Consider the following 10,861-nt stretch of genomic DNA (forward strand, 5'->3'; position numbering starts at 1 on the left):
ACTTTCCAAGTTGGTCATCAAATTTCGGCTTGGCTTGACGACTTGGAAAAGGAAGTCTAATCACAATGGGCTCCTTCTCCTTGACCTTGTCTTCATTTTTCTTTGAAATTTCTTCTTTTGATGATTCTCCATCTTTGGAGTTTTGCACAATTTCTTCCTTATCACTAGCTTCCACAACTTCATCCTCAACTTGCTTCTTCGGTGCTTCATATCTTGTACCACTTATCAAGTGAATGTCACTAACCGTTTCATGTCTTGGGGGATTACTTTGAGGTGGTAATTGCCCCTTTTGTTTTTGTAAGCTTGAAGATGCTAGTTGAGTCAATTGGGTTTCCAACATCTTGGTGTGAGATAGAATGTTGTTGATGGTGGTTTCCTTTGCTTGACTATCTTTTTGCATTTGAGTGAAAAATTCTTGTTGATTATTTTGCATTTGGAGGACAGCTTTTTGAACATCAAAACCTTGGTCATTTTGGTGATTGTATGGATTTTGATTTTGGTAACCTTGGTTTTGGTTGTAAAAGGGTCTTTGATTTTTGTTTCTCATGGGAGGTGGGGTGTATGTTGTTTGAGGGTTTTGTACATTTTGGCTTTTGTATGAGATATTTGAATAAAATTTGGTGTTTTCATTGTAATAGTTGGAATAAGGGGTACCACTCTTGTATGATTGAAAAGCATTCACTTGTTCATTTGTTCCCCTACATTCACTTTGGTCATATCCCAAAGTTCCACAATTCTCACATATCCCACTTGGGATTGATGAGGATGCCGTCATGGCATTAACATGATGCTTTGGTGATTTTGAGGCTTCTTCAAGTCTAGCCATAGCTTTTTCAAACTTCAAATTGATTGTGTCAATGTGAGCACTACGTTGAGCACCCAATTGAGTAACGGAGTCCACTTCATGCCTTCCTCCTCTAGTAGCCTTGCGAGGTCTACTATATTGTGAGTTATGGACCGCCATTTCCTCAATTTTGTTCCATGTTTAATTGTCATCAACTTCGGTGAACATTCCATTTGATCCCATGTTGAGAATGTTCCTTGAATCTTCATATAGATCGTTCCAAAATTGTTGTACCAAGAACCACTCGCTAAGTCCATGGTGAGGACATGAGCGACAAATTCCCTTGAACCGCTCCCAAGCTTCATACAAAGATTCTTCATCCCTTTGCTTAAAACCCGTAATTTGAGCTCTTAGCATGTTAGTCTTTTCCGGTGGGTAGCATTTTTTGTAGAAAGCTAAAGCCAACTTCTTCCAAGAATCAATTCCGAGAGTGGCCTTATCAAGGCCCTTCAACCATTGTTTCGCGGTGCCAATTAGAGAAAAAGGAAATAAGACCCATCGAATTTGGTCTTGAGTTACACCAGTTTGAGAAATCGCATCACAATAGTCACAAAAGGTTTCCATATGAGAATGAGGGTCTTCACTAGGCATCCCCCCAAATTGGCTCCTTTCGACTAATTCGATAAAGGCGGATTTGGCAATAAAATTTCCGGTCAAATGTTGTGGTGTGGGAGTACCATTGGGTAGGTTCTCCTCGGTGGGTACGGAATGTGATGAAAACTTAGGCATTGTGGGTTGATTTTGTGTGGTATTTTGTGTTGGGTTCTCCTCAACTTCTCTTGCAAAAGGGTTGATGAACTCAATAGTTGGTTCAATATCCACAACCTCACTAATACCTCTCAAATTCCTCCTAGCAAATCTTCTATTGTTTGTCAAAGTTTTTTCAATTTCACGATCAAAGGGTAACAAATCACCTTGTGACCTTCTAGACATGCAAAATATCAAACAACTTGAAAACAATTAGAACAAACTTTGAGGAGTTTTACTTCCCCAAGGCAAAGAAAGACACAACTAATAACAATATAAGAAAATCTAAATCAAGTTAACAACGTCCTCGGCAACGACGCCATTTTTGGTCGGGACTATTTCGGAGCTATATTCTATTTTTCGGAACAATTGTCGTTGGAAGCACCTAGACCAAAACACAATTTATAACTTCACAAACAACTCTACAATTAGTAAAGAGGCAAGTAAAGGTCGGATCCCAAGGGACGGGAATTGAGATGAGATTTCTATTGAAACTAGTGGTGTCATAGGGGTGTCACAATTTGGGTTGATGTAGAAGGTCACTAACTAAATGGCAATGAAAGTAAATAAGCAAGATGAATTGAAAGGGTTGTAAACAATTGATAAAAAGCACTAGGGTATCATGGGGTCATAGGGGAATCATGGGAATTGATCATACAAACATGTTCTCAAATTATAAGCAAGAAATTATTGTTGTGATGGATTGAGTTGGGTTATATCTTACAATCCTAGGAAAGTTTGGGTCCCGGAGCCGAATCGATTAGATTGTACAACACCTACAAGTCGACTTAGTCTTTCCTACTCAACAACATGCATGGTCTAATGAGACTCGAGTTGGTTTATGTCTTACAAGTCTCATTGAAAAGATAGGTGATGGGTAAAAAATGCAAAGATTCATAGGCTCACATTTCATCAAACATAACATAAGCATTTGTTGAGATCAAAACAAGCAAGCAAATAAACCATGAAAGCATATTAATTTAAGCATGAATCATTCCCCATGTTGGTTTCCCCTAATTACCCATTAACCCTAGCTAGGTCACTACTCACTCATTATCATGTTGATCATGCTAGCAAGGTTGTCAATCATACCAACAAAAGGAAACATGATGAATAAATGAAAGTAATTAACAATAATTAAAAGGGATTAAGAGAATTATACCTACTAATGATTCCAATAATAAAGCAAAGAATAAAAGAAGTACTTGATGCTTGATTCAGAGGTTGTCAATCTCCCAATAATAACCCAAATAATCTTCAATTACCCAAAATAAAGGATGAACAAAAGAGAGATTAAGGAAATAAAACTTGTATTAAAACTTGATTAATTGTTGATTACAAAACTAAAGAGAGATTTGATTGATATTAACTACTCTAATAATTGATAAAAAGAACATCCTCTTCTAATTAGACTAATGAGGTATTTATAGTGGAAATTAGGTGGATGCATTAGGGTACTAAGGGCTAAACTAGTAATTACACTTTTTAGATTGAGTAGGGAGACGCCGGTATTTTTCGATGGAAGGGCTTCTTTCTTTGAAGCTTGAAGAAACGGATTTGTGCTGGACTGGAATCCGTGCGTCTTAGGCACGGGACGTGCGGATTCAGGAGCCTCTGCCCAGGCGTCTTCAAGGGAATCCGGGCGTCTTCTGGGCTTGCTATCCGGGCGTCTTTGAAGGAAGACGCACGGATTGTGCTGTGGAGGACGGGCGTCTTCCAGTCAATCCGCACGGGTTGCTGGACAACTTCATTTCTTTCTTCTTTTCTTCCTTTCCTTCATAAAATCCTTGGGGATTTCCTTGGGGATGCAAGGATCCTTCCTCGACATTGCTCATCTACTATAATATGTACATAGGCCTTCTAATCTTGTCTCTCCTTGATGCTTGGTCATTGAATTCAATCAATTTAGTCTCGTTTTGCCATGAAAATGCAAGATTTGCACTCCTTTTCTACCAAGGGATCAAAATCTCAAAGAATATGCAAAACAAAGAACTAAAGACAATAAATGACCTAAATATGCACTAAAAAGCATGGGAACAAGGCTAATTCGGGGGCTAAATATGCGCTAATTATGGTCACATCAAGGCATATTTTCTGATTCTTCGACAAGATTTTTCTTCGTACGGAGAACCTTCGCCATGGGACGAGACCACTCATGACTTCTTTCTTATTTTAGGCGTTCCTGAGGTAGGGAGACGACAAACGTATCTTGAAGCCTTCCTTTCTTGTTGGCGCTGCACATTTGTTCTCCCTATTCCTGACCTAGGCCACATACGAGTGAGCGTCTTTAAAGTTTTGTCTCTGTTAGTGAGCAACCAGATGGTCTTAAGAAGAAACTCGATCAAGCCTCAGTAGTCAAGACTTTGATTCAAGAGAAATCCTCTTTGAAATCACGTATGATGACCGCAAAGCAATAAGTTGGAAAGATTGAACATGGTTACAGAAGCTTCACTGAAGCATCTTAAGCTTTAAAGAACTTGCAGTGATCTCTGTGATGTCATTTGTTGTATTTTTTTTTTTAGACATTTTTTTTTCGGACACTTGAGAGTGCGTGTTTTTGTTTTGAAACATGAATAATAATAAGTTGAGCTTTATTTTTTTTTTATTTCTCAATCTCGCATATTCATTTTATTTTGCCACTCTTATGGGTTAGGAGTGAAATGTTTTTCTTTTTGTGGCTAGACTAAAGTAAAAGGATTTTACTTAAGCTGCCTACGTACCTACAAAGTAAAATACTTCGCAGGATCAAGCCAACGTAGTTCATTAAAGGGATTTTTTGTTTGTTTTTTTTTTGTGAATTTTTTTCGGGTTTTTTTCTTTTTTTGAAAAACATTTTTTTTTGGGTGTGTAGTTTAGGCTCGTGCTTAGGAGCTTATTGCAGAATCGTCAACTTAGGCATAGGAATTAATTGCCCCCTTGGGACCTTGTCACGTGTACCTTTTTCTAGTGTCTTAACGTGGCGGGGTCCCGATCCATTTTGGTTTAACTTGTAAGTCGATGATGAGCGCCCTAACTTGTCTCGAAGACAGCTCCACTTGGCTTGACTTGGAAGTGTCGTAAGGATGATCCGTCTTTTTTGTCGTAAAGGGAGTAGCTTCTTTTTTTTACGTCACCCTGTCATTATCTGACTTGGCGGATAAATTTATGTTTGCCTTGGAAGTCAAGACACAGCAAAACTTGTCGTAAAGGTAATGTTTTTATTTTTTGACGTCACCCTGTCATTATCTGACTTGGCGGATGAACAGTCATGAGAGACCTCCTTGAATTTTTTTCTTGAGTTGGAAGTCGATGGTACCTCAACTTGTGCCTAGGTTGATTTCCTTCAGGTCATCAACCTAACGTTGCTTGGACACTATCTTCGAGGGTTTTTGGAGTTTCGCCAACTTCTATCTCATCACCCGAATCTTGGTACTTTTGTGTCATCACACGGTTGGACAAGGCAATATCTCGAGCGATTTTCCTATGACTCGACTCTTTCTGTGGATTCGCGTGAATGACGGTATGCCCTTTTGTTTCCAGTGACCTACCCATAGTTATTTCCACTTCTAGATGACGTTTCATTCCAGAGGGAATTACACAACGGGTATCTTTGCTGAGATCGACTACAACTTTTGCCTTCGAGGACTTCTTTGCTTTCGTTGACGCCTCTTCTGCACCTTTGATTTGTCGATGCGACTGAAGACTGATTTCTTTACCTCATTTCTTCCAACGCGAGTGAATACTGACGTATTTGGCCTATGTTGGTCAGAACCTGACGCTAATTGCACCTAGATGCTCTCTTCCCTTTCTCCCAGCCTGTCAAACATAGAAGAGTGAAGAGTAGAAGCTGATTGACCAAGCCTATCAAAAACACACCTTTGTGGCAACATTTTTGTATTATCGCCTTCACTTTCCGCCAGATCTGCCGCAATATATTGGGATGAAGCATCCTCGACAACAGCAAAAGACACGGTGTTCACCGAAGCTTGGAGGAGGTAGGACTTGGGAAAATAGACCCCTAACGTCAGAATTTGACGTAACTTCGGCTTGTCTTTCTCAGACGATGTCACATTTGGCGGAGACTTCAAGTCGGTTCTAGAATATTTCTTGTATGACGGTCTTCTTACTTTTGGACGAGTCGATGTTCGATGTTGGGAAAATGGCACTTGACATTTTTGCTCATTTGGTCGTCGCATAGTCGCAAGGGTCCATCCTTCGTCGTCGTCTCTTTCATTTGGAGTGTCGGAACTTAATGACATGGTGAATTTAGACTCTTCAGGCGTAACAACGATCACCGTGTAGATACCTCGTTTCTGCACCTCCCGCAAGCCACCCGGTGATGATTGCACCGCATGTTTGGGACACGGAATGATTTATGAGAATTCGTAAGTTTATCGTCAAGTGATAGCTCAAATACTTGTGTCTAACCCTTGGTCGTCATATACGCGCCGTTACGGTCGTTTTGACAGTATTAAGAGTTCATTTGGTGTCCGGGTCAAAAACCGTCTTCATTTTTTAATAAACCATTAAAATGCCGAGTTAGAATGTTCTGGAATGTTCTGGAATGTTCTATTCCATATTTCAATATTTTAATCTTTTGGCAAAATATATCCTGAAATTTTATTTCAAACAATAAGGAAGTTGAGATCTACCGCAATTCCATAACAGAAACGCGGAAAATCTTTCTTCCGCAGAAGGAAACTCCCGGGGAAAGGACGCAGCACCTGTTGCGCCTCTTCCAAGAGCCGCAGTGGATGCTACGCCTCTTCCCCAGCTCATTTCTGCGTATTTTAAGATCTTTTCGAGATTTGTTTCCAAAGTTTTACCGAAACCCTAGTTCCTCCGTGTGATTAGTATAAATAGGGAGCTTCGTTCCACATATTTCTCACGCGAGTGTCCGCCCTTCTCTTCTCCCTTTGCATTCTAAGACCGTGCTCTTGCTTATTGGCGTCTACGTGCTTGAACTTTCAACCACGTAAGCTAAGATCCTTCTGAGTATCAGCCTCGTTTTGCATGACCGACCAATTTGACCAACTCCACTCAATCAACTTAATAAATTTAGCTTAATTCCTCTTAAGAGGGCATTTTCGTTGTACATTCGAATCGAGCAATCACTAATCGTTAAATTAGTCAATCTCGTTTCGTCAAACATGTAAGTCTGAGGGTGTAAATCCCATTTTTTATTATTATACCTTTTCATTGTATAAATTATTGTAAGATTTATGTCGAAAACATATTTAAAATCGATTTATAAAACCTTTTATTATACCCTTTTTTCGGGTTAACGGAGGGCAGACGTCGAGAAGAAACGCAGCAACTGCTACGCCTCTTCGAAGAGTCGCAACATCGGTTGTGCCTCTTCGTGAGGTTGCCGCTGTTTCTGCTTTTCTTCTTCTTCCTTTGTTCTTCGTTGATTCGTCTTTTTATTCGATTTCTTTATTTTTTTTCTTCATTATTCATTCGTATAATAATTTTAACATATTGTTTTGTGTGGATTTTGCGCAAGGCGAAATCAGGTCAGGGTAGAGTTGTGTAAGGTTAACTACCTCTAAATGGTCTATTGGCCAGGTCGCCAGGGTCAAACGTAAAGCTGTAAATACAATAACAATAACAATAATGAGACAAAGAATTTTGTACGTGGAAAACCCTTGAATGGGAAAAAACCACGGGCACCAAGCCAGGAGAGGATTTCACTATGTAATTTGGGAGAATTATTGTATGACAATGACAATGCTTATATTTCTCTAAGTATTGCGTATGTAAACGTATGCTTCGTCTTGTGTAAGAACGAGATGATTCCATTGTCTTCAAAGTGCTCCTTATATAAGCTCCAATCTTGAACAGCTGCCTGATACTGTTTTGAATACGGATTATTCTTCATTATTGCCTGTAATAATTGCTAAATATTCCTCCCTTAATTACTGCATTTACTGCGAGATGTTCTCATTCAATGTTGCGTATATAATCCTTTTATAATACGCGTTTATGGTCTAATATCGTCCTGATATTTTGACCGTTGTCCTCTCCATGGCCTGGTGCCTATCTTCGTGTGCCCTGATAGCCTGACATCCTGACAGACTGATGGTCAGGTTGAGATGAGATATTGATCAGGGGCTTCTGCGGATTTCCAGGCCTAACAATTGCCCCTTATCTCCTTATTTTCAGTGTGCCAGGACGAAAAAATGAGGAGATAATTTTATTTTTAGGAAGATTACCCAACGGTTAAGTTATACCTAGTCAGTTCCCTGTAACGACTATTTTACTGCAGTTTATGACGCGTGTAAGATTTACTGCAACCTCCTCAATGATTATCCACTTCCTTTGCGGTTGAAACCCTAATCTTCTCTACTATAAATACCTACGTGCTTCATTAAGTTGAACTCACCAAAGCAATTCTTCTTATTTCTCTCTTATTAATCTTTCTCTCTAGTTCCCTTAATTACCAGTTTCTTCAATCTTCGATCAATTCTTCATAATTTTTCAACAATGGCCGCAAAAAGGAAGTCCTCCAGGGCAGCGACTCCTACAACCCCTCCTTCCCAGAATACTCAAGGGACTTATTATAAGAATTTACCTACTTCTTCTGCTGCACAACCTTCCACGATCAATAATCCAGTGATTCTCCATTGGAGATGATCTCAATATTCCATGGTGACTTTCAATTCAAGCCTACGAAGGCTTTAAATGAGGATCAGTGTCTTGCAAACCGCTTGAAGCCTGAGTTTGAGAAGGTGCTGAAGGATAAGGGAATCATCCCTGCTGATACTGAAGTCTGGATCCCTGAGAACTCTCCTATCAGGGCCAACTGGGCTTGTCCTGGTTGGTTCTGTATCCATGACTGGGCTTTCAGGGCAGATTGTAAGCTTCCCTTTTCCTCTCTTATGGTTGAGGTTATTAAGGAGATTGGTGTTCCATCTTATCAGTTGATGCCTTGGTGTGGAAGGTTGTGTGTTCCATTGAGAATCTCTGTAAAAAGCATAATATTTCTTTTTCTGTTGACGATTTGAAGGCCTGTTATGCCGTTAAAACCAATAGTCCTGGCCGTATAATTTTTAAGGTCAGGGCTTCTACTACTCCTTTTTTGAGCAACCTGGACAGCGGCCATGACAAAGGTCAGGCTCTGGTACATGTTTGTCGTGGACCAATTACTGTGGGTCCCGACCGGCGTATTTAAATCATGAGGCTTGCGTTGCTGGTGAGTCTTTTAATTTTTCTCTTTGCCCTGCATGTTTTACTTGTTAGTGAAAAATAAAATGAAGTTTATAATAATTCATACCTCTCATGTGTGTAGTATTGGGTTACTGAAACTGAGTATCCTACTGCCAATATTTCTGCTTTCCTTGCTATTCCTCCTTTGGAGAGGTCTTGGCCTCTCTGTTGTGAGGTTGGTCACCTTCCCCACTGTTTGAAGGCTGACGGTGCTGCCAGGGCGGCCAAACCTTCTGGGGCTGTTAGTGCCATGACAAAGGCTGGGCTGCTGGGTACATGTTTGTCCGATGCTGCCAAGGTCACTGCTGTACCTGCTGCCCCTACTTAAACAAGTTCAGCAGCCCAAAAAAGGAAAATTGAAGATGTTGACATTTCTGCCCCGGTCAGGGAAGTGAAAGCCAGGGTGGACAATATGGAGGCTACTAGGGTGAATATCAGGGACTACGCTGCTTCTAGATCAGATGTCATGCTCAAGCTTGACCCTGTTAAGACTACTACTCAGACAGTTGCCTCGGTGGATCATTCAGTCAGTCTCTTGGCAGGTGCCTTGGCTGCTGTAAGGGAGGTAGGCTAGAAAAATTTTTATGTGTGTTTTGTTTGAGTAATTTTTATTATTGGGGTATATTACTCATACTTTTCTTTCTATTTTTGGTCAGGATGTTGCGACCTGTCTCCATAATGCCTATCAGGCAACTTCTTTGGTGGCCAGGATTGATCTGATGAGGTCAGATTATGATAGGCTGAGGTGTGAGCTGGATTTGGCACGAGCTGACGTGGCTGCTAAAGCTGCTGACTTGGTGAGGGTGAAGGCTGAGAGAGATGCTGCCAAGGCTGAGGCCAATTCAAGCAAGCGACTATTGCAGGAGGCTTTGGACAGAAATGAGGAGCTCACCCGGGAAAGGGATGACCTGGAGTTCAAGTTAGATGATGCTTCCCTCTATTTCTATATTAAAGGAAGGGTTGCTGCTATGTCGGAGCCTATCGAGGCCAGGGCAAAATAGAATCCTGAAGCTGAGATGGCTTTGCTGCTTCAAAGTATCCTGACCTGCACAATATGGGAAATGAACAAGAGGTGGACTTTCCAGGTGAGAAGGACGTTGATGCTGGTCCGGCCAAGGGTGGAAGTAGTGGTACTGTTTCTGAGGAGAAGCAGTAATTTGTTTTCTTCAGTTGGTATTTGGCCCATCCAGGGGGGATGTCCCTGGACAAACAATATTTTATTTTCTTTTTCTGTCTTGTGTCAGGGAGACTATCTCTGGCCTTCATGAATATTTTGGCGCCTTTGCCCCAGGAGGTAAGAGTTTTTATTAATATAGGCATGGTGGCCTTTTTTGGCTGATTTTGCTTTTAACTTTGCTTGGATTTGTGAGTTTCATCCTGTCGGGCCTGTCAAACATTTTGTTTGAATAACTTGCACATTATTTTTGTTCTATCTTGTTATTCATGAGTAATTCAACTAAGTATAGTTTTTTGCTATAATGGTTGAAGGGGTGGGAAAACCGGCCTGTCAGGAGGGCTTATGTCCCCTGCCTAGCTGGAGGGCTTGGTATTCGGTATGTCAGGAGGGCATTTAGACTAAGTGTTTGGGAGAGAACACCCTTGCACCTGTCTTGCTGCGTCCAGCCGGTTGTAATCCGAGGCAGTAAACCAAGTCAGGTCAGGCAATTATTTCATGCCTGATTGGTCCTGACATTTACTGTATCTGGTGGTGGTTACCAACTCGTCAGGCACAATTAAGTGCAAAATTTTGTTTCAGTAATATATGGTAGAGTAGCCCTCAATCCTGAATATTTATGCATATAACTATTTATCATGTATAATTGTTCAGGATTCAAGAAGTAAATTGCAGACAAGGTATGTAAAGCATGTAGTTCATCAGGTAGCACGTCAGGTTGAGTAATGAGTGAATTTATACTTGATTGTAGCCTGATCTGATCTTTACATATGGAATAATTTTAAATGAGTTACATTCCAGGATCTTGGGATCATTTCCCCTTCTAGCGTTTGGAGCATGTATGCTCCTTGTCCAGTAATTGAATCAATTAAGTAAGGGCCTTCCCAAGTGGGAGCCAGTTTGCCTGC

General features: G+C 40.7%; 1 non-coding gene across 1 annotated transcript; it reads left to right on the plus strand.

Annotated features, from left to right (window-relative positions):
- The first annotated feature begins 1,094 nt into the window (after nucleotides 1–1,094).
- Nucleotides 1,095–1,201, plus strand: LOC141593464 (small nucleolar RNA R71). The gene has a single exon (XR_012521545.1). It is a non-coding gene; the product is annotated as a small nucleolar RNA R71 (small nucleolar RNA).
- The last annotated feature ends 9,660 nt before the right edge of the window (nucleotides 1,202–10,861 follow it).

This window comes from Silene latifolia, chromosome 7 (genome assembly GCF_048544455.1).
Source record: "Silene latifolia isolate original U9 population chromosome 7, ASM4854445v1, whole genome shotgun sequence".
NCBI classification, from domain to species: Eukaryota; Viridiplantae; Streptophyta; class Magnoliopsida; order Caryophyllales; family Caryophyllaceae; genus Silene; species Silene latifolia.